We start from the raw sequence: 24,423 nt of genomic DNA on the forward strand, positions 1-24,423 counted from the left end.
CAAGGGAAAAAGAGGGGCAAACTCTGTGCCCATATTTTCCCGTATGCTTAGCCTCTGAGAGCCGCATTCTCTTCTTTTTCTTTTTAAATGAAGAAGAGCCCCCACCTCCCCAAACCACAAACAGACACCCCACAGCCTGGGCCCTTTCGGGCTCCTGCCTAGTGATAGATGCATACGAGGTGAGTAATTAGCTTTAGTAATTGGATACATGAGGGAGGCACCCAAAACCGCTTCCAGAAATGCCACTTACCTTCTGAGGAGCAGAAAAATTCATTCGCAAATTACTTCCTACCTAGTCTATCAGCATCTCATTTCTGGCCGGTTTATTTATTTATTTGGGCCACCCAAATAAATCCCGCCATCCCCTGATTGCTTACCTGGTGATGATTTTCTTTGATGAAGCCGGAGACTTTCCCTTGCCCCTTTTTATGCCTCCATTAGCATAAATGCCACACACACCCTTCAAAGTCCCCAGCCACCAAGAGCTGCTGTTCTTCCTACCTTATTGATTTGCTAATTTCTCTTTTGTTGTTTGACTGCGTGCAAAAGATCTTTGGGTTTAGCAGATCTGTAGAATTTAGTCCTGTCTGTCCAGGAGTTCCTAGTAGCCTGCAAAGAGCCTGCTTCCACTCACCCTTGACCCTCGCCCTGCAAAAGTGCCCATTCACTGCCAAGCAACCCAGTCAATGGGTCCATATTGTTCCACACGTTCCAACCTCAATTCACAGCCTACTTCCTTCCTGACTCACAGCGCAAGATCCTAGGTCAGGGTCACCACACAGACCCATCCATGGGGGAAACCACAGTACTACAAACACAATAGAATCTTGACTGCGAGGTCAGTCCAGTTATTTGGTACAAGGTACATCTTCCCTAAACTCAAGGCTTTATCTGCAATCGCATATCTCTATCTCAACGGCTTTAGCACATGCCGTGTTAAATGCTGGGCAGAGGGCTCAGTCTGTCAGTGGCTGCTATATAAGCATGGGAACCTGAGTTCAGGACCCCCCAGGACCCCATATTCAAAAGCCCATTGCAAGGCCCGCCCGCTGTCACACAGCATGAGTGGGTAGGTGGGGAGACACTCAGAGGCCTGCCGTGGTCCACTCGCCGCAGGAGCTACGGTGACAAACAAGCATATGGTGGCATGGTCAGAGAGAAAGAGAAGCAGAAGAGTTGGAGCACTGTGAAGAGAGGCAGGACTGGAGACTTGTAAGGAATCTATGTAAAAGAAATTACAAATGTAACCCCGCCCAGGGTGCGTGAGTGTGAAATGCGATGAAGGTAACCGCTCTCACGCAGTGAACTCTTCAGTTTTAATTGACTAAAAAGATACCATGAAGACCCAGTCTGGAGAGTGTGTGTGGAGATTGATAAGCCTAGTGTTAGATAAGGTGAAGGCCTTAGCTGAAAGAGACTTTAAAAGCCTGGTCTGACAGCTAAGGTTCCTGAGAACTCCAACAGAGACTCTTCAACTCCAGCTCACTGATTCCAGGTACCCCAACTCTGGACAGAGGCTCCAGCGGGGATCCAAAGCACAATGAGGAAATGCCTAGGGCCTTGCCTACCAGACCAGAGGTGAGTGTGTGTGTGTGTGTGTGTGAATGAATGTGATCCCTTTTCGCTTTATATTTGTTCACTGTTGCTTATGAATAAATACTAGTGTAACTTGGTCTGAGTCACAGACACTGTCTTTCTCTCACTCTCGGCTCCATCCCTAAACCAGACTCGCAGCAAGACTTGAGGGTGTGGAGCCTGATGTGAGTAACCTGAGTCCTGTAGCAGCAGGGATCTGTGACATCCGTGATGGTGTGGATTCAGGTGAGCTGGTGGGCTAACCAACTCAGCTACCACCCAGGTCTAGATCCAGGGCTTTGAGTTGGCCCGCCACAACATTGACCCCATTTATGAACTGCTGGGGCTCATAAAGGGCCCCGTCCTATAGAATCCAAAGCTGACATCTGAGAGGAATCCCAGTGAGGATACAGTATTGATAGTGCCTTGAACCAGACCAATGACTCATTTTTCAATGACCATTGGCAAGTAAAGCTGTGTGGTCAAAAATGTACCCAGTGTGGCATGCCAGTGACACACTGCGGCTTCCCCGGGGAGATGTCTGTTTCTTTCTTTCTCTGTTTCTGTTTTTATTTGATTTTATTTTGTTTTCTTGGAGGCTGGGAAGAAGGAGGTTTCAAGGGCTAAGGGTGGGCAGAGACAAAGAGACAGGGAGATGAGTGGGATTGAGGTGAAATTCACAAAGAATCAATAAAAAGTTAAAATATAAAAAAGTAAAAAGCCTGCTGTGCAGGAGACAAGCCCCTCTGAGAGGCAGAGACAGCAGTGTCTGTGGCGCTTACAAGTCCACCAGCCTTGCCAAACCTGTGAGCTCTAGGTTCAGTGCAAAGCCCTGTCTCAAAAAATAGTGGTAGAGAAGCAATTTAGAGAGACATTTGATATTAATATCTACATGAACACACCATGTAAGCATGCACCTACACAAACACCACACACACACACAACACATATACCCCCCAAAACAAAACCTCTAAGAAGTGTCATGACTCCTGATTGTGCATAACTAAACTCTCTCCTAAAGTAGTTGAGCGCACACTACTATTTCTTTTAAGGATAAACAGATGACGTGAATGTGTTGTGCTCAATGCTTCTCACATCGTGCAACCAAAATAAAAGGACAGAGGAGGTTAGAAAGGCCACCAAAGGATCTGGCCAGGCTCACCACGAGCATGGTGGTGTGAAGCGAGGACTGCATGAACAGTTGGCATCATGGAGGGCTGTCTCAAGTCGTGATACAGATGGGTACAAAGTCAGCAGCACACGGTGCCAACCTATGGGTACCAGATCACAAGATTGCAACTTTTAAAGGAGGCATTATAGAAAGATGAAAAATCAAAAGCACCTGTATTTCAGTGGAGAAGCCATTCATTATACGCCGTATAAAGAAATCAAAGATGAGTGACTATTTTAAAGATTTATTGCAAAACTCAATTCCAGGCATTCAGGGTACTTCAAGCTCGCAATTTCTTTTCTGTCACCGTGTAACTGAGTAATTCTGACTGTTCATTATACAGTCTTCAAAGGAAAGTTGCTGGGTGGCCAGCAGGCTTCCATTTTTTGGTTGACCTGTCCACTCACTACAGTGCGGGCAGGGGGCTTCTTTTCTCTCTCAATTTGCCTAAAAATATTCTTACACGGGCCAAGGAGAAAAGGGACCTGGGCCTGACAGCCATTCCTTCTGAAGCAGAAATTGTAACCAAGTTCACAGACCCTGACAACTCGCTGCTGTGCACGAAATGTGGTGGCCAAAGCTGTGAAAGACCAACAGTTTGTTAACGTAATTACCACAAGAGAATTTTACACACCCGCTGCCGTGGGATAAAGTCAGAACAGGAAGCTCTAAGGTCGTTTCCGTTGCTGTTGCTTCTTCCCAAACCATTGAATTCCCAATAATAAATGATGACTTTGTGACAAGTTTCTATTCATTCCAAGTTGGATAAATGTGCATCTCTGGGGCTGGCCACAGTGGAGTCCTAGCACCATACATGCTTTCAATAAGCAAAGGATGCTGAGAATGAGGGACAGTGTTTCCTGGGAAATGGGCGGCACAAAGAAGAATTACCTAGAGATGGACAGATGCTCAGCCTTGCCCGGGTTGAAAGTTTGGAAATGATTTCCATGCTGTACTGTAGGAAAGACGTCCAGCACCTAAGGTTAAAGAGTCCAGGATTCACAAAGGCCAACATGCAAAATATGGAAAGGAGAGACCTACAAGAAGGGATGGTTCTGTCTCCAGAACCGAAAGAGCTTTTGATAATGAAACAATAGCTTACACCCTCAGAAAAGAATTCATTTGATGAAGGCAGGGGGCGTGGTTGTCTAGGCATTTTCCTAGTTTCAAAAGAATCTTGGGCTAACCCTAGAAAACCTTAAGCAGGAGCCTCAAAAATATTGACTAGATTCCATGTGACTTTAGTAAGTGAGAAAACAAAATTCAAAGGATCCGAAAAAGTATGTAATTCTTGAGAATTAGGGGAGAATTAGGGCTACAGGATCCCATGTCCAATAAGACTCACCTCCCAAAGGGATGGTAGACAAATTGCTCACACAATAGAGAGGATTGAACTAGCAGGAAAGCATGACTACAGTTTATCATAAACAATCCTCACACATTCAAGTTGTTACAGGGACCATGAGCACAATGAAGCAGGAAGTTAGCAACTGTACTGGTCCAAGTAGGACATCCAGAGATGAAGATAAAAAATGTAAACCACTGGACGAGATGGACAGCACCTCAGACATGTAGAAGAAATCAGTGGGTACAAACACAATAAGACAAACTATTCATAATGAAATTAAAAAGAGAGAGATGAGCCAGAGTGTTAGTGACATGGGGAAACATCAAAGCATCTAAACTACATGGAAAGAATCACAGAATAAATTAATACACTAATACACACACACACCATTCAAAAAAGGAAACACAGTCTGCATGTTTACATCTGATAGTAAGCACAGAGATAACACATTTATAAATAGGCACTGAGCGAATGTATTGTCTAATTTTATTTCAAAAATGCTTTTGCTGAAACATGGCTTCTAAAAAAATAATAAAAATAAAAATAAAGAAACATGGCTTCTTTCTGTTTGGATTGAGAACATGGAAACTTGCTCATTCCTAAGACCTCTTATTTATGTGAAGATGATCGAACATAGAGAAAAAGAAAGAATAATAAAATAAATACTAACATATTCACAGACACCGTACCATTTACGACAGCCAAATTGTAGCGGCTGCTTACAGTGTTTCTCAGTGAACAAATAGGTAAAGAAAGTGTGTTTTTTGTGAACTGTGGAATTCTATTCTGTCACTATAGAAGAATACAATTATGTCATTTGTTAGAAAATGGACACAACCGGAGATCATGATATTAAGTGAAACAAGCCAAATATGCCTAATTTATAAAGCCTAGAGTATTTCCATAAATACATAAAAGCCTTTGCCTGTATACTAGGAGAAGGAACAGACTGGTTGGGGAGACAAAGAGGAGACAGAGACAGAGGAGACTATAATAGGTGAATGTGCCCAAAATATATGGATACATGTGAAAGACATTTGCTTTACCAGATCCAGTATCATTACCATATCTATCTACCTATAGATATATAGATAGATGGATAGATAGATATAGATATAGATATTCATACAGATTTGCCACTGTTTGGCCTCAAAGAGATCCTTCTTAGTTTACTTTCTCTTTCTGTAAGAAACACCTTTACCGAAACACTTGGGGAAGAAAAGGGCTTATCTTTTGGCTGAAGGGAGATCAGGGCAGAAACTCAAGGCAGGAACGCAAGGCAGGCACTAAAGCAGAAGCCGTGAAGTAGTACCTCTCACTAGCTGGCTCCTTACTGCTTGCTTTCTTATAAGCAAGGGCCACCAGCCTAGGGGTGACACTGTTCACGGTGAGCTGGGCCCTCCCCCATCAACCACCAATCATGGAATCGCATTACAGACTTGCCCAGTAACAGACCACTCTGGTCAAGGCATTTTCTCAATTGAGGTTCCTTTTCCCAGATAACACTAGCTTGTGTCAAACTGATTAAAAAGCAAAGTAAAACAAAACCAAGAAAAAGATAACCAGAACAATCCCACAGGTCCTTTCTGAAGGAGAGAACCGTGGAGAAGCTTAAGGGAAGAGAGGCTCTGCCTTCACACAGGGTGTGGATGTAAGATTAAGGAGCAAAGCCACAACCTGCCCCACCTCAATTTGTCCTCACTTTGTTTGGTGACTTTCTCCTTGAAATATTCCGTTCAGCTCATCTGACTTGACCTGGCTTGGGTTACTGTTTTTCTCACTCAAATGTAAACCCAGACTATCAGAGGCATTTGACAAACAGTAAACTCTCCTTGCTTTCCCCTTAAGGAACACAAAACAAAACAAAACAAAACAAAAAACAAACAAACAAAAAACAACAATGAGCATAAAATTTGTTGTGAGAAGAGGCCTGCTTCCCAGTGAACACCTTGAGTTTGAAGAGGACTCTTTCTACCAATAATAATAATAATAATAATAATAATAATAATAATAATAAAATGGAAACAATAAAAAGAAAGAAAGTAAAGAAAGTAAATAAATAAACAAATAAAAAGATGAGTGAGTTTCTTGCCTCAAGCTGTTCTGACAAAACTTTCATCCTGGAAAAACCGAAAACATGCAATGCTCTCCTCTCTGAGACTTGTGTCGGCGTGCTTGTGAATTATCACTCCCTCCTGTTTTGCTGTATTTTCCTGGCACCCCTTGACTCACTATAGCTGGTGGAAAGACTGAAACTATTTAAAAATTGATGTATTATCCCTCATTAGAGTCAGAACAGCCCCGGAGTGGCTGAAACTTGAGCAGGATTAGAAGCAACACATGAAGAATTTGTAACCAAGCAGGGCTCCATGGCAACGCGTAATTGATGCCGATTATAATTGTGAGACATTTATTTGGGGCTTTTTTCTTTTTTAAATCCTGAAGAACAGTCTAACACAAAAGAAACTGGTCTCAGAGTCTCTAAGCATATAAGTTGGCCAAGGTAAAAGCCATTCAAGATAACTTTACTCATTCAAAAAGTAGGCACAAATTTCAAGCCTGGGGAAAGAAATCGCTTCAGGAATTTTAACCAAGTCAGTTCATCAGCTAAGCCCAGATTGAGTTCTGCATGAGAGCAGGATGCCGTTAGAAGTTTGGTTTTCAGAATAGCCCACAATATCTTGAATAACCCACATGTATGCAAATGGTGACACTAATGACCATATTTCCAACTCAGCTGTCTGCCTTGTTCTTCGGATGGTGTGTTCTGAATTTTAAAATGTGATAACAAGAATATATTTCCTCTGAATCCAGAAGTCAGATTGGGTACTTGAGGTAGTCCTATGATTTACTTTCTAATTGTAGGTAAGCACCTCCCAAGGCACCCCAGAAAGCTTGTTATAAATGTGCTCTGAGGGAGTCTCTGATCAAGTTAGCATAGGAGTCACAGCAAACTCTCTCTGCCTTAGTAATTTCCTGTTCGTATTGCTTTATTAAGTCTAGAAACTGTATAGTACAGGCAATGCAAGCCTTACTTCTTTATTCCTTTTGGAAAATGTCACACATGAGCACTGCGACTGCTTCCTCCTGCCCATCTCCCCTCCTTCCAATTCCTCCCCTCCTCCCCACATTCATGACCTCTTCTTTAATTATTATAGTTACATATATGTTTATGTGCATACACATATAACCCATTGAGTCCATTTAATGTATATACGAAATTGCAAAGAAGGCATAGAAGGATTTCTGGGTGGTGGTGGTAGTGGGTTTTTGTTTTGTGTTTTGTTGTTGTTGTTGTTTTTGTTTATTTTGGTTTTGGTTTTCCAAGACAGGCTTTCTCTGTGTAATCTTGGCTATCTTGGAACTCACTCTGTAGACCAGGCTGGCCTTGAACTCACAGAGATCCACTTGCCTCTGCCTCCCAAGTGCTGGCATTAAAGGTATATGCCACTACCACCTGGCCGGCCAGTTAGCCAGTACAGAAGGATTTTAAGAACCAGAGGAGCAGCTGCCTGCTGCTGGATCGTGGCCCCTAGACACGGCAGGGAAGAGTTACCCATGAACTATCAACAATATGGCTACCTCAAAGAGATCTCCTTACCAGTACTGCCAGGTGACACGCCAGTGTCGATGTAGTGAACTTTACAAGGCCTTACCCCTAGGAAAGGACAAGTGGTCAGTAGCTATGGGAAGAGGGAAAATCAGACTTAAAAAAGTCAGGGTTTTCCCCCCAAAGATAACTAACCATGGGACTTCTTTGACCTATGGAAGATCTACTAAAAACCCCTGACCGTGGCTCGGCCTTGGCCATTCACACGGCAATTCCAGGACTCCAGGGCCAGAGAATCAGAAGCGAAATGTCATTCTCAGCAACTAGGGGTTGGAGCTAGTGTAGGGCACATAAGACCTTGTCTCAAAACAATAAAACAGTACACCCTTGTTGAAGCTGTAATTGTGTAAGGGGCTGGTGCTCTGTGGAAGACATTCTGTGAAGTACTCCCCTGTTGCTATCCATCCCAGAGCAAGCTGGACCCTGGTGTCTCACACTCCTCTGTATCTTCAGTCACTTGAAGTACTGCCACACCTGTCTGATGCCTCAGTCCCTTGCAGGCAGACTCTGATTTCCCTGCCACTCAAGTGGTCCTACCGCAGGATGCTGGGAATTCCCCACCACATTTTTGGGCTGGGGACCATCAAGCCCCTTGATTCAGTTTTCCCAAGAGAATAATCCCTTAACAAAGACTTATTAAGCAAGGAAGAAACAATACAGAATCTGTGCCAAATCAGTCTGTGGGCCTGGGGACATAGTTCAGCCAAGATTTTGCAAGCATAAAGATCTGAGTTCGATCTCCAGAACCCACATTAAAATGTTGGACATGGTGTCACACACCTGTATTCCCAACACTAGGGATATTAAAGAAGAATAGAATTCTGGGGTTCATTTTCTAGTCAGAATAGCTGAATCTGTGAACCCTAGGTCCTAGTTAAAGAACTTGTCTCTAAAACCAAGATGGGACAAGCAAAATGGTTCGTGGGTATGTTTATGTGAGTGTATGTCACATGGGTATAGGTGCCTGAGGAGGCCAGAAGGGGCATCAGGTCCCCTGGAGTGGAGTTAAAATTGGATGTGAGCTGCCTGACATCAATCCTAGGACTGAACTCATCCTCTGCAAGAGCAGCACTCAATCTTAATGGCATCTCTCCAGCCCAAGCTTTATTATGTCGTGTATTTTTTTTTATCATAAGGTTTTAAGGGGAAGTTTCCATGTTTGTGTTGTTTCTGGTCTGTGTAGGACTGATTAAATAGAAAGTGGCGGCTATGTCTGTGACTGTACCATCCATCTAGCTGGTACAGTCCCGAACCAATGGTGCACACCCCTAGAGACTGCAGCCAGACAACCTTGTGACGCTTCTGTTTTGCATGGTTATGGTGTAGTGTATGGGAGCGGAGTCGTAGGGCATGAGAGTGATGACATTTGTCTCTATTGCTAAGGTGACAAGAGAAGATCTGGGATTTTATGGCCGTGAATGCTGACAGGGAATCTAGGAGGAAATATAACGCACCTGCAGTTTCCAGATGAGTATTTTAATGATGCTAATAGGATCTTACATTTATATTTCCTCCCTGGTAACATGTCTTTTACACAGAGCTCACCCAACCTGTGCTGGACACTGAACTGCAGAACAAGTTTGGTTGCAGAACAGCTCAGGCAAGAATTGTACTTCAGGGAATGAGAGGGTTTGGGCTTCAGATCCATGTAAGTGGGCTGAGTCTGGGCACATCCCATTTTCTTTTCAAGGCTGTTTCTAGGTGCCAAAGTAAATTCTCTGACTTACGGTCTAGTACCACATGCCTTTATTTACTACCCAGAAGAAAAACAACAATAAAATTGTGTGCTAATGAATGCTCCTAATCTGCTTTTACTGTGAACTTGGCACAGCCTAGAGCAGTGGTTGTTTCTCAACCTGTGGGTTGTGACCCCTTTGGGGTTGAATGACTATTACTGGGGTTACCTGTGACCATTGGAAAATCACAGAGATTTACATTACATTTAAGACAGCAGCAAGATTACAGTTATGAAGTAGCAACGAAAATAATTTTGTGGTTGGGGGGGGGGGGGTCATCACATCTTGAGGAACAGTATTGAAGGGTCACGGCATGAGGAAGGTCAAGAATCATTGTCATAGGGTCACTTTGGGAGGGAGTCTGTGGACAAGCCAGTGAGCCACATCTCATCGTGGTTTCTGCTTGAGTGCTTGTCAGGATTTCCTTCAATGATGACTTACGACCTGGAGGCGTAGGGCACATCATTTCTTTCCATACCCAAGTTACTTTTGGCCAGCCAGAATGTTTATTAGAATGACAGAGATGAAACTAGAACACAGAGGAAGGGATCAGAGGAAGGGTAATATAAACCATAAAGAGGAGAAATGGAAACAAAAAGTGGATTACCATATCTAAAGAAGATCCAGGTCTGCAGAAGAGATCTGCAGCCTCCCCTCTGCATCCTTGATTCTTCCTCTCAGTGGCAGGAAGATCAAGGTAGAGCGAGAAGGGATGTGTGTCAGGGAGCCTCGTGAACCTAAAGTTCTTTCTAATCAGGGCACAGGAATGAGAAGAAACATCTTGTTTAAAAGCAGACAAGTCACATGAGGACAGGAATTATGGCTCACTCCAACTGGTAGTATCAGCCTTCTAAAACATTACTAACCAGGCAAGCATCTTGGGGCTTCTTGAGCACCAAACGAAAGGTCATATGATACAGTCACTCAAACAAATACTGCTGTCTTAGTTAGGGTTTTATTGCTGCAAAGAGACACCAACTCTTAAAAAGGGAAAACATTTGGGGTTGGAGATATGGCTCAGCAGCTGGAAGCACTGACTGACTGCTGTTCCTGGAGGAACCAGGTTCAATTCCCAGCACCCACATGGCAGCTCACAAATGTTTGTAACTCCAAGATCTGACACCAAGATCACACAAGTATACATGCAGGGGTAACACCAATGTACATAAACTAAACTAAAAGTTTAAAAAGAAAAACATTTCATTGAGGTTTAGTTCATTATCAGCATGGTGGGAAGCATGATGGCAGGCAGGCATGGTGCTGGTGCTGAAGAGGGGGATGAGAGTTCTACATTGTGTGTGTGCATGTGTGTGCATGTGTGTGCATGCATACACATGTTTTGTGCATGTATGTTTACATTCCTCATATAAAACTAGGGCATTATATAGTTGTTGGGCAAAGTAACAATGGATCTCCACTGTCCTCATACTAATAAGTTCTTCCTAGACTAAGTCTTTAAAGTCCTATCACAATTGCAAATCCTTATAAGTTTAGAAGCGGCCATGGAGGTTTTAGATGCTGTCATTCAGAGTTATAGTTCTATACAGTATCTAGTTCTGTATGGATTCTATGATTTCCTTTACTGTTTCTAATCCTAATCTTGGACATGAAGATAATAATTCACGCAACAACTAAAATTATTTGTGTGTGCACACATGTGTGTGCACATCTACATATGGGGAGATTGGAGTCTACCTCAGGTATCTTCCTCTATCTTTCCTCACCTCACCTTATCTTTTTTTTTTTCCATCTTCAAAATTCTTTTTTTTTTATTATTCGATATAATTTATTTACATTTCAAATGATTTCCCCTTTTCTAGCCCCCCATTCCCTGAAAGTCCCGCAAACCCCCTTCTCATCCCCTGTCCTCCCACCCACCCCTTCCCACTTCCCCGTTCTGGTTTTGCTGAATACTGTTTCACTGAGTCTTTCCAGAACCAGGGGCCACTCCTCCTTTCTTCTTGTACCTCATTTGATGTGTGGATTATGTTTTGGGTATTCCAGTTTTCTAGGTTAATATCCACTTATTAGTGAGTGCATACCATGATTCACCTTTTGAGTCTGGGTTACCTCACTTAGTATGATATTCTCTAGCTCCATCCATTTGCCTAAGAATTTCATGAATTCATTGTTTCTAATGGCTGAATAGTACTCCATTGTGTAGATATACCACATTTTTTGCATCCACTCTTCTGTTGAGGGATACCTGGGTTCTTTCCAGCATCTGGCAATTATAAATAGGGCTGCTATGAACATAGTAGAGCATGTATCCTTATTACATGGTGGGGAGTCTTCTGGGTATATGCCCAGGAGTGGTATAGCAGGATCTTCTGGAAGTGAGGTGCCCAGTTTTCGGAGGAACCGCCAGACTGATTTCCAGAGTGGTTGTACCAATTTGCAACCCCACCAGCAGTGGAGGAGTGTTCCTCTTTCTCCACACCCTCTCCAACACCTGCTGTCTCCTGAATTTTTAATCTTAGCCATTCTGACTGGTGTAAGATGAAATCTTAGGGTTGTTTTGATTTGCATTTCCCTAATGACTAATGAAGTTGAGCATTTTTTAAGATGCTTCTCCGCCATCCGAAGTTCTTCAGGTGAGAATTCTTTGTTTAACTCTGTACCCCATTTTTTAATAGGGTTGTTTGGTTTTCTGGAGTCTAGCTTCTTGAGTTCTTTATATATATTGGATATTAGCCCTCTATCTGATGTAGGGTTGGTGAAGATCTTTTCCCAATTTGTTGGTTGCCGATTTGTCCTCTTGATGGTGTCCTTTGCCTTACAGAAACTTTGTAATTTTATGAGGTCCCATTTGTCAATTCTTGCTCTTAGAGCATACGCTATTGGTGTTCTGTTCAGAAACTTTCTCCCTGTACCGATGTCCTCAAGGGTCTTCCCCAGTTTCTTTTCTATTAGCTTCAGAGTGTCTGGCTTTATGTGGAGGTCCTTGATCCATTTGGATTTGAGCTTAGTACAGGGAGACAAGGATGGATCAATTCGCATTCTTCTGCATGCTGACCTCCAGTTGAACCAGCACCATTTGTTGAAAAGGCTATCTTTTTTCCATTGGATGTTTTCAGCCTCTTTGTCGAGGATCAAGTGGCCATAGGTGTGTGGGTTCATTTCTGGATCTTCAATCCTGTTCCATTGATCCTCCTGCCTGTCACTGTACCAATACCATGCAGTTTTTAACACTATTGCTCTGTAGTATTGCTTGAGGTCAGGGATACTGATTCCCCCAGATTTTCTTTTGTTGCTGAGAATAGTTTTAGCTATCCTGGATTTTTTGTTGTTCCAGATGAATTTGATAATTGCTCTTTCTAACTCTGTGAAGAATTGAGTTGGGATTTTGATGGGTATTGCATTGAATCTGTATATTGCTTTTGGCAAAATGGTCATTTTAACTATATTGATTCTACCGATCCATGAGCATGGGAGGTTTTCCCATTTTTTGAGGTCTTCTTCCATTTCCTTCTTCAGAGTCTTGAAGTTCTTGTCATACAGATCTTTCACATGTTTGGTAAGAGTCACCCCAAGATACTTTATACTGTTTGTGGCTATTGTGAAGGGGGTCATTTCCCTAATTTCTTTCTCAGCCTGCTTATCCTTTGAGTATAGGAAGGCCACTGATTTGCTTGAGTTGATTTTATAACCTGCCACTTTGCTGAAGTTGTTTATCAGCTGTAGGAGCTCTCTAGTGGAGTTCTTTGGGTCACTTAGGTAGACGATCATGTCGTCTGCAAATAATGATAGTTTGACTTCTTCCTTTCCAATTTGTATCCCTTTGACCTCCTTATGTTGTCGAATTGCCCGAGCTAGTACCTCAAGTACAATATTGAAAAGATAAGGAGAAAGGGGGCAGCCTTGTCTGGTCCCTGATTTCAGTGGGATTGCTTCAAGTTTCTCTCCATTTAGTTTGATGCTGGCTACCGGTTTGCTGTATATTGCTTTTACTATGTTTAGGTATGGGCCTTGAATTCCTGTTCTCTCCAAGACTTTAAGCATGAAGGGATGCTGAATTTTGTCAAATGCTTTTTCAGCATCCAATGAAATGACCATGTGGTTTTGTTCTTTGAGTTTGTTTATGTAGTGGATTGTATTGATGGATTTCCGTATATTGAACCAACCCTGCATTCCCGGGATAAAGCCTACTTGATCATGGTGGATGATCGTTTTGATGTGTTCTTGGATTCGGTTGGCAAGAATTTTATTGAGTATTTTTGCATCGATGTTCATAAGGGAAATTGGTCTGAAGTTCTCTTTCTTTGTTGGATCTTTGTGTGGCTTTGGTATCAGCGTAATTGTGGCTTCGTAGAAGGAATTGGGTAGTGTTCCTTCTGTTTCTATTTTGTGGAATAGTTTGAAGAGTATTGGTGTTAACTCTTCTTTGAAGGTCTGGTAGAATTCTGCACTGAAGCCATCTGGTCCTGTGCTTTTTTTGGTTGGAAGACTTTCTATGACTCCTTCTATTTCTTTAGGCATTATGGGACTGTATAGATGGTCTAGTTGGTCCTGATTTAATTTTGGTATTTGGTATCTGTCAAGGAAATTGTCCATTTCCTCCAGATTCTCCAGTTGTGTTGAGTATAGGCTCTTGTAGTAGGATCTGATGATTTTTTGGATTTCCTCAGTTTCCGTTGTTATATCTCCCTTTTCATTTCTAAGTTTGTTAATTTGGATACTTTCTCTGTGCCCTTTGGTCATTCTGGCTAAGGGTTTATCTATCTTGTTGATTTTCTCAAAGAACCAGCTCCTGGTATTGTTGATTTTTTGTATGGTTCTCTTTGTTTCTACTTGATTGATTTCGGCCCTGAGTTTGATGATTTCCTGCCTTCTACTCCTCCTGGGCGAAATAGCTTCTTTTTCTTCTAGGGCTTTCAGGTGTGTCATTAAGCTGGTAATGTATGCTCTCTCCATTTTCTTTTTGGAGGCACTCAGGGCTATGAGTTTTCCTCTTAGCACTGCTTTCATTGTGTCCCATAGATTTGGGTATTGTTGTGTTTTCATTTTCATTGTGTTCTAAAAAGTCTTTAATTTCTTTCTTTATTTCTTCCTTGACCAAGGTATCATTGAGTAGAGTATTGTTCAGTTTCCACGTGTATGTGGGCTTTCTGTTGTTTCTGTTGCTATTGAAGACCACTTTTACTCCATAGTGATCAGATAGGAGGCATGGGATTAGTTCGATCTTCTTATATTTGTTGAGGTCTGTCTTGTGACCAATTATATGGTCGATTTTGGAGAAGGTACCATGAGGTGCTGAGAAAAAGGTATATTCTTTTGTTTTAGGATAGAATGTTCTATATATATCTGTTAAATCTAATTGGTCCAAAGCTTCAATTAGTTTCATTGTGTCCCTGTTTAGTTTCTGTTTTCCTGATCGGTCCATTGAGGAAAGTGCAGTGTTGAAGTCACCCACAATTATTGTGTTAGGAGCAATGTGTGCTTTTAGTTTTAATAAAGTTTCTTTTACGAAAGAGGGTGCCCTTGCATTTGGGGCATAGATGTTCAGGATTGACAGTTCTTCTTTTTGTATTTTTCCTTTGACCAGCAAGAAGTGTCCCTCAGGGTCTCTTTTGATGACTTTGGGTTGAAAGTCAATTTTATCTGATATTAAAATGGCTACTCCAGCTTGTTTCCTGAGACCATTTGCTTGTAAAATTGTCTTCCAGCCTTTTACTCTAAGGTAGTGTTTGTCTTTGACCCTGAGGTGTGTTTCCTGTAAGCAGCAAAATGTAGGGTCCTGTTTACGTATCCAGTCAGTTAGTCTGTGTCTTTTTATTGGGGCATTTAGTCCATTGATGTTAAGAGATATTAAGGAATAGTGATTGTTACTTCCTATCATTTTTGACGTTATTTTTTAAATTTGAATGCTTAACTTCTTTTGGGTTTGATGAAAGGTTACTATCTTGCTTTTTCCAGGGTGAAGTTTCCCTCCTTGTATTGGTGTTGTCCTCCTATTATCCTTTTTAGGGCCGGGTTTGTGGATAGATATTGGGTAAACTTGGTTTTGTCATGAAATATCTTAGTTTCTCCATCTATGGTGATTGAGAGTTTTGCTGGATATAGTAGTTTTGGTTGGCATTTGTGTTCTCTTAGAGTCTGCATGAGATCTGCCCAGGACCTTCTAGCCTTCATAGTCTCAGGTGAAAAGTCTGCTGTGATTCTGATAGGTCTTCCTTTATATGTTACTTGGCCTTTTTCTCTTACTGCCTTTAGTATTCTTTCTTTGTTTAGAACATTTGGTGTTTTGATTATTATGTGACGGGAAGTATTTCTGTTCTGGTCCAGTCTGTTTGGAGTTCTGTAGGCTTCTTGTATATTCATGGGCATCTCTCTCTTTAGGTTAGGGAAGTTTTCTTCCATAATTCTATTGAAGATGTTTGCTGGCCCTTTAAGTTGTAAATCTTCACTCTCATCTATGCCTATAATCCTTAGGTTTGGTCTTCTCATTGTGTCCTGGATTTCCTGGATATTTTGGGTTACAAGCTTTTTGCATTTTGCATTTTCTTTAACTGTTGAGTCCATGGTTTCTATGGAATCTTCAGCATCTGAGATTCTTTCTTCTATCTCTTGTATTCTGTTGTTGATATTTGCATCTATGGCCCCTGATTTCTTCCCAAGGCTTTCTATCTCCAAAGTTGTCTCCCTTTGAGTTTTCTTAGTTGTTTCTAATTCTGATTTTAGATCCTGGATGGTTTTGCTTAGCTCCTTCACTTGCATGTTTGTGTTTTCCTGTAATTCTTTAAGAGATTTTTGTGTTTCGTCTTTCATGACCTCAGCCTGTTGACCAAAGTTCTCCTGTATTTCTTTAAGTGTTTTTTGCATTTCCTCCTTGTTGGCTTTTGTATTCTCCTGGATTTCTTTCAATGATTTTTGTGTTTCCCTTGCAAGGGCTTCTAACTTTTGATCCATTTTCTCCTGAATTTCTTTAAGTATGTCCTTCATGTGTTCCTGTACCAGCATCATGACCAGTGATTTTTAAATCCAAATCTTGTTTTACTGGTGTGATGGGGTATCCAGGACATGTTGGTAGAGGAGAATTGGGTTCAGATGTTGCCATATTGCCTTGATTTCCGTTAGTGACGTTCCTGCGTTTGCCTTTTGCCATCTAGTTCTCACTGGTGTTAGTTTATCTTGTCAGTGCCGGACTCACCAGTGCAAGCTGCCCCTTCCCAGTTGGCCTCTGGTGCACAGCTTACCTCCTGCACTGCTTGTAGACAGTGTGCTGCTGCCCAGGCTGTTCTGATCCCAAAGCAGGCACCCGAAGGCTCCCGCTGGGGCCCGCTGGATTCACTGGAGCACCCTGACTTCTCCCAGCTGGCCGCCCGGAAGCCCAGCTAGCCACTTGCAGGACTTGGAGATGTAATGCTGCCGCCCAGACTGATCTGGATCCGGAAGCGGAGAGAGTAGAGCTAAGGGCTTCTGCCTGAGGCCTTGCCCCAGATTGTGTCTGTGGACCAGATGGAGCCTGTGTGCACCCCCAGGGAGTGCCGATGTTGTATGTTACTGTGACCTCCCCTGTGTTCTGCTCACTCCTCTGGGCAGCCGATCCGCCAACCGGGCTGTCGCACACAAGGTTAGCCTGGCCGCCCAGTCCCTGAGTCCAGGCAAAAGCCTGGGAGGCCAAGGTCCGAGCAAAGTTCCCCTAGGGCTATGACTGTTAATTGGGTCTGCCAGGTGACTAGGATGGCGGGCGTGCGCGCCTGCACTCCCTGAAAGCGCCGGGAGAGTCTGCTTTGCTAACAATCACCTGGGCGGGTTGACTCACAGATGGCCCACCAAGCCGCCCAGTTCTTGGGGTCAGTCCTGTGCCTTTTGGGGCCTGGACCCCCGCTTTGTTAGCCTTAGGCTATGCCTGTTACAGGTCTGCCCGCCTGAGCTCTCTGTCGTCCTGCAGGCAAAATGGCGGCGGCGCGCTCGCAGGCCTGGGCAAAAAACCTCCTGGCTGGGTTGGCACCCCGATGGCCCCCCGACCCACCCAGGGCCTGGGTGCAGGCCAACGCCTGTCGGGCTCAGACCACCGCGGTGTTGGCCTCGGATTATGTTTGTGTACCTCAGTCTGTCCGATCCCTGGAGTAGGGAACCAAGATGGATGCACCTCTCCTGACTGGTGGGAGGCCGAGTTCTGAAGTGGCCTCCGTGCAGGAAAGGCGCTGCACAACTGCAGCTCCTTGCTGCCCGGCTGGTCAGCGAAGGTCAGTGGTCGTGGGCGCAGGGCCTAACTGGTCCCTGTGACGCCTTGGATCCACTGCTGATGGCCCTTCAGCTGGAGCAGCCACTCTCACCTTATCTTTTATGACAAGGTCTGTTACTGAAACTGGAGCTCACTGATTGGCTAGGTTGGCTAGCTGCCGAGTTATAGGGACATGATAGTTACAGATGTGAGTGTTGCCATTCCACACCTGGCTTCTTACTATCCATAGGTGCTGGGGAACGGAACTCAGGTCCTCATGCTTGTGTGACCAGCACTTTACAAATTGAGACGTCTTTCTAACTCATCACTCCACAGTTTTATACAAATGAAACGACTCAACAAGACGTTCCTAGAATAATTGGCACATGTTTTACATAAGCATGACCTTGAGGTTTGTTCATACTTTTGGTAAAACTTTGACCCCAGATACCGCCTTGCAGTACAGTATTTACAAAGATCTGCCCAGATGATGCAGTTGAGACACATTGCTTCAGTCTAAGAAAGAAACAAATGGTTTCAAAGGGGCGATTTGCTCATCAGCAAGAGCTGATGGATTGAGATATGGTTAGATTCTCTTTAGTTCTCTCAATTACTGCCATGCAATAATATGCCAGCAAGCTTAAAGGACACTTACAAATATTCACAAGAAAAAAATTAGACCTCAATCAAGTGCACATCAAGGATCAGATCCTCATACTCCAGACGGACAGTTTCCCAGTCCTTCTTGCTGATTTCTTAAGGCCACGCAGGCTCTCAGAATAGCCAGCAGAGATCTTTTTTCTAAACCATAGTGGTTCTTAACCTTCCTGGCAACTTTAACACAGTTCCTCATGTGGTGGTGACCCCCCCCCCCCAATGATAAAGTTATTTTTGTTGCTACTTGTGATTACTTTGTTGTAATCTTGCTACTATTATAAATCACAATGTAAATATCTGATATGCAGGATATCTGATATGTGACCCCTGTGAAAAGGTCATTCAACTCCCCCCCCCCCAACCCGAAAGCGGTCATGGCCCACAGATTAAGAAGCACTGCCTTGACAGTTTGCTGAAGGCTGAGTGTAAAATCTCCACAGCACCCTGTCCCGAGTGTTAAGGCTGATGTTCTATATTTCAGTATTTGCTTTTAGACTTTGAATCAGAAGAAGGAAATGTCAAAGAAGTATATTCTTAATCCACAGTTGGCACCCAAAGAAGCACATTCTTAGTCCACAGTTGGCACCCAAACCAGATGTGACAGATATGCGCTCATGATGGCTAAAATACATAGGAAGGGTAACCCAGACAGCCTAAGTACCAGGTTGTGCCTGGCGGATGGAAGCCCATTTTACACTCACAAGGAAGGCACTTGTCATCGCTGTTACATGAATGAGTCGCCCAGTTATTACTATGTCTTGAACCAACTAGCATAAAATAATATTTACAGAAATTACAGCCTTTTGAGGGCTAGGCTTCCTGCAAGAGAGGTATGTGTGCGCTGTGCCGAAGTGAAGGGTGTGGCCTGTGTGCCAGGAATTCCACTCTCGGAACAGACTCTCCAAATGTATGTTCAAGTGTATTTAATTCGTATTTATTGTAGTTCCATTTGCAAACATTAAGTAGTTTATGAGAGAAGGCTGGCTGACTTCTCTCTACCACAGAGCAATATACTGCTGTGGGAGAAAATAGTTATGGCATAATTAGAGTTATTAGCTTCCTGGTGTAGCAAATCACCCTGACCCAAGTGGCATAAAGCAGTCAGAATGGATATGGGGGTGTGACTCGCTGCTACAACTATGCTTAAAGGTAGTGTCAGCTCCTGTGCTTGCCCACAGAACCACACACACTTTCCAGTCTAACCATGGCCAAGTTAACAGAACCTGCTGGAAGCAGCAAGTCCTAATCTTTCTTGTCACACAACTAAGGCTGAGGTAGCCAATCCTGTCACATAGAGCCCCAGGCTGAGCAGGCCCCAGGGGCAGCCAGGAAGCAGACCCCTGGGCACCGGTCTTGTATTTCTTCCCAGGTGCCAGGTGACTCACAAGGCCATTACCTTCACAGCACCTTGTTCAGAGACAAACAAGGTTCAGGTTTCCTACCTGTCTTGGTTTTGTTTGCCCATCAGAGCCGAGACTATTTGGTCTTTGGGTGTCAGCTCTTTGTTGGGTGGAAGCCAAGGGAGTGTCTGTTTGGATATCAAAACGAAGAATGCTGAGGTTGTGGGCAGAAGAAAACCTGGAGGTCTCCCAATTGTAGCTAATGTTAGAGGCTGAGACCCACAGGCCTTCCCATTAGAAGAAAGCAAAGCTGCAAGGCTGGGCAGGGTCCTTTGGGGGCATTTGTCCCCACCCCTCCCGCATAATGTTCCTGTGGTGATCAAAGAGGGCCATGGCAGTTGGGTCAGCCGAGGAAGATTCTCAGAGAATAGACGGCTGCGTATGACGTCACGTGTCTTTGTTGCTCCTTCAAAGACCACATCAAGTCCTGAGATTTCTATGTAGGAGTTTTGGGCAGAACACAATCCAGTGACCTTATATGATAAACAGGGTTTACAGGTGTCATGAAAGAACTTGAGGCAGAGTTCTCTGGGTTTTCCAGGGGGCCTGAAGGAATCCTGGGGTTCTCAGAAGAAGGAGATGGTTAGTGAGAGGAAGGAGACACAGGGACAGAGGCAGAGGCTAGAGTTGGCGTTCTGTGGGTGGAGGAAAGCCCATGGACTGCTGAATGCAGGTGCCTTAGAGACACTGGAAAGGACAAGTCTGAGTCTCCCCTGGAACGTTCCACATAGAAACTGCCGTGCCAGCACTGAGCTTTCCAAACACTGAGTCCCATTTCAGACCCCTATCATCCAGAAGTATAAAGGGGTAAATTTGTCTTATCTCAATATACTATTTGCATTATTTAGCAACAACAGAACACTGATACAATTACAAATGCTCAAATCTCTCTGGTTGGGTCATGCCATCTACCACCTTTTTAATTTACAATTTTAATTTAAAAAATTTTTAATTAAAAATAAATTGAGGGTACTTGCCACCAAGCCTGACAGCCTGAGTATGATTCCCGGAGCCTCATAATGGGAGAGACTGTACTCTTACAAGCCATTCCTGACCACCAGTGTGATCAGCACTGCCTGTAACTCAGTGAGCGGGGATTTACCGCCCTCTGCTGGCCTCCATGAGCACCTGCATACATGTGGCATACACAGAAATAAAAACAAAAGGATGTCTTTTTAAAACAAAAATCACGGCCAGGCATGGTGACGCATGCCTGTATTCCCAGCACTCTGGGAGGCAGAGGCGGGTGGATTTCTGAGTTCGAGGTCAGCCTGGTCTACAGAGTGAGCTCCAGGACAGCCAGGGCTATACAGAGAAACCCTGTCTCGAAAAAAACAAATCCAAAAAACAAAAACAAAAACAAAAAAAACCATACACCACCGTTAAAGCTGTTATGCTTCAAATTAACTGAGAACAAGGGGGAAAAATGTAAGTCTTCCTTTATTTTCATGTGGTACATCTCCAATACTCTTCGTTTCCTTATGCAGAGCTGAGGCCTTTCTAGCCAGGCAGGTCTGCTGGAAGAAAATTCCACCAACTTTTGTTAAAGACAGTCTTCATTTCTGTTCGAATTTTGAAGAGCAGATTTTTTTCTCTTTTCCTAATCTCATACATTTCACCCAGTTCCCTGCACGTTTTCTGTGGAAAAGTCAAATATAGTTGTGAGCTGTGTCCTTCTCTGTGTAAAGGGACACCCTCCTACCCATCGGTTCTCTCAAGCGGAGCTTTCATCCCCGTGTGTGCTCTTCCCATTGCTCTCGGCCTCTGTGGAGCAGCGCGCATGCGCCTGGAACTCACGGCAGAGTTTCTCATTGGCTTCTTCTCCTTGGAGGCAAAGAGGAAGAGGAAATGTCTGGGCTCCCACTATCCATTGGCTTCCTAGGCTAGCCCACAAGGCCCCACCCACTTCCCAAAGTGGCACAGACTGAGAACCGAGATGTCAACATAGTGTTTGGGGTTGGGGGATGGGCATCCCAGATCTAAACTCTGGAGATATCCATTTCCTGAATTGGACTATGACATATATCCTGTATTTGGCTTTGGTATTCTACCTTTCTGACCCTGTGGCATGGTATCTGCTATGATCTTGAGGTGAGTGAATGATCAGTCAGTTCTGTAAATGTAATGTGTGTGTGTGTGTGGGGGGGGTGTTCCATGCCTTCTGTGCTCCCCTTGTTCCCAAATAAATGACACAGAGACCTGTATTTATTAATAAGCTGCAAGCACTAAGCTGGGCAGGTTGTGAGCTATCCTAACCCGGCTGTGCTGGCCTGGACTTCTGAGCCACTTGTCCCATTATTCGCCATCTGAGTCTTGCCCTAGCTTGCTCTGGTCCATGTGTGTCCTCGGGGCTGTTCTCTAATTGTGACCTCATGGTGAATTCTCCTGGTCCTTCTCTGTCTCTCTTTGTTTCTCTCTGTCTCTATATCCAACTCTTTCTGTCTCCCCCTCTCTCTCTCTGCTTGGGACCCCCTGATTCAGATCTAGTCTCTTCTCCTGACCAGCTTCTCTCTCTCTCTCTCTCTCTCTCTCTCTCTCTCTCTCTCTCTCTCTCTCTCTCTCTCTCTCTCTCTCTCTCTCCCTCTCTCTCTCTCTCTCTCTCCTTGGACTCCCCTGACTCAGATTGGAAGTCCCACCCTATTCTCTTCTTCCCAGCTACTATCTGATCAGCACTTTACTAACCAACCAGAGGCCACAGATGGAAAACAACCTTTACACATCACTGAGGCAGGAGATGCTCCAATAATCAGGACAATGTCAACGTCTGGACTGCAACCAGGTCTATTGGCACAGAAATCAGCATCTGAAATACACAGTGCACAAAACCATCCCCCAACACAGTTTTCCTTAAGTGTTGCTTCTGTCTGTCAGTCTGTCAGTCTGTCTGTCTGTCTTTTCCTTCTAGCTGTCTCTCCACTTGCAGATTGCCCCTTTCCCTAGTTGTTCTACAGTTCTCAGCTTCTCTGCTCTCTTCCATGTTTGCTCCTTGCTTTGGAAACATCTGTTTGTTCACCTTCAGGCTCAGGGCTTTCGTCTACTGTGGAGTGGTGTCTCTTCAAACCCATTCTTCATTCTGGTTGCAGTGTTTTCTTTGATTTCTAATATCACTTTTAATTTTATTCTTTTTGTTAGAGTTTCCATCTCTTTGGCCGTGTCATCTGCCCAGTCTTGCACATTGCCTACCCTTCCCATTTGAGGCTTTGATATATTAATAATGCTTCCGTGTAGTGTTTGAATTCATGGATGCTGTATTCTGAATGCCTCATTCAAATTCAGGTCAAAATGTAATTGTTATTTTGATGGTGTCTGTGATCAGGTCATGTGAGCACTTGGCTCCTGAGTGGAGTAAGACCACAGGTGTGGGAACGAGTCACGTGCCGTGGGAGTTGGTTGTTACGAGTGCTTTCTCCCTTTTGTGGGCACCCTCACCATGAGAAGCCCACAAAGGCCATCTATCATTCTGAACGCACTGAGCGGACCCTCCAACAGAGGCATTTGTAACTTCGGACTGCAAGTAGAAGCAGCCTCTTAACTTTGGACTGCCCAGCTTCCAGAGTCACGAGCCAAAGCAGATTCTATGGCATGTGCTTTATCCAGTCTGGGATATTCTGTTAGGGAAACAGAAAGCTAAGGTAGTCAGACATGAGGGTGGCAAATCACACATTCCTGCCAAATTTGACTGTGGCTCAGTGCTTGTTTGGTCTCTTCAAATTGTGTGTGTGTGTGTGTGTGTGTGTGTGTCTTTGTGCCTGGGTGTCTGTATCTGGGTGTGTGTGTGCATATGCCTGTGTATGTGCAGATATGTGTGTCTGTCTCTGTGTGTGTCTGTCTGTCTCTCTGTATTTCTCTGTTATCTTTTAGTATACTTTATAAATTCTGTTGTGAGTGAGGCACAAGTCCTGGTAGAGGTGAAGTATGCCCACCGTGTGTATCCAGAAGCAGGTCTACAGGAAGGTATTTAATCTGTGCCTGTGTCTGTGATGGATCCCCAGGGAGTTCTTGACTCTCAGACTTGACTACTTCAAGCCCCTAGAAATTTGCTAATTATACTTCAGTTTTTCTACCTAAACATGGTTTCTCCCTGGATTTCTATCTGGTTAAGCTGAGAGTCTCTGTTTTAGTCCGTCTCTCCAATTTGGGAGACATCTATCCTCTTCTGACACAAATCTACAGAAAGTTATCCATTTGGGGTCTGGTTAGCTTTTCATTGTTTTTAAGGACAGGGTAGGTTTTCTAAGACCCTTACATGATGAACCAGAGAAATGGAAGCTCTTAAACAAGACATTTCCTCCTGGCCAGCGTAGACCTGTCAACAAGTAGACTGCTGGCTGCGTAGCTGGCCATCATCTGTGCTAGGATCACCATTCTCAGATGCTACTGTAGAATTGAGTGAAGCCTGAGATAGACCAGCATAAGAAACAGCATAACAGTGAGGAGAAAGCCTGGCCTCTTTACCTCTGACTTAAGAGAGAACAGAAGTTACTATCTGACATTTTTGCAGGAGTTGACTCACTAGAGGATGATACTATCAAAGAGCAAAGCGTGGAAATCCAATGGACATCAGGACCCCACACCACATCCCACGCCCCACAGGGCAGAGAAAACCAAACCTCAGGCAGGCAGAGAAAAGTCAGCCCTTAGGGCCACTCTCAGGGATGGCCTGGAACATGCCTGACGGGGAGTCAGGAGGAGGGGCTGGGACAGGTGTGGGCTTGTGGCGGATGTGCACCTCAAGTGTGTGCATTTGAGAAATCCC

General features: G+C 43.9%; 1 long non-coding RNA gene across 1 annotated transcript in view; it reads left to right on the forward strand.

The window, feature by feature from the left end:
• The first annotated feature begins 1,421 nt into the window (after positions 1-1,421).
• LOC127692668 (uncharacterized) overlaps positions 1,422-24,423 on the forward strand; it is a 33,726-nt gene continuing 10,724 nt past the window's right edge. Inside the window, exon 1 of the long non-coding RNA XR_007979500.1 lies at positions 1,422-1,578. This is a non-coding gene — a long non-coding RNA (uncharacterized LOC127692668). The remainder of the gene's footprint in view (positions 1,579-24,423) is intronic.

Source organism: Apodemus sylvaticus, chromosome 9, assembly GCF_947179515.1.
Source record: "Apodemus sylvaticus chromosome 9, mApoSyl1.1, whole genome shotgun sequence".
Taxonomy (NCBI): Eukaryota; Metazoa; Chordata; class Mammalia; order Rodentia; family Muridae; genus Apodemus; species Apodemus sylvaticus.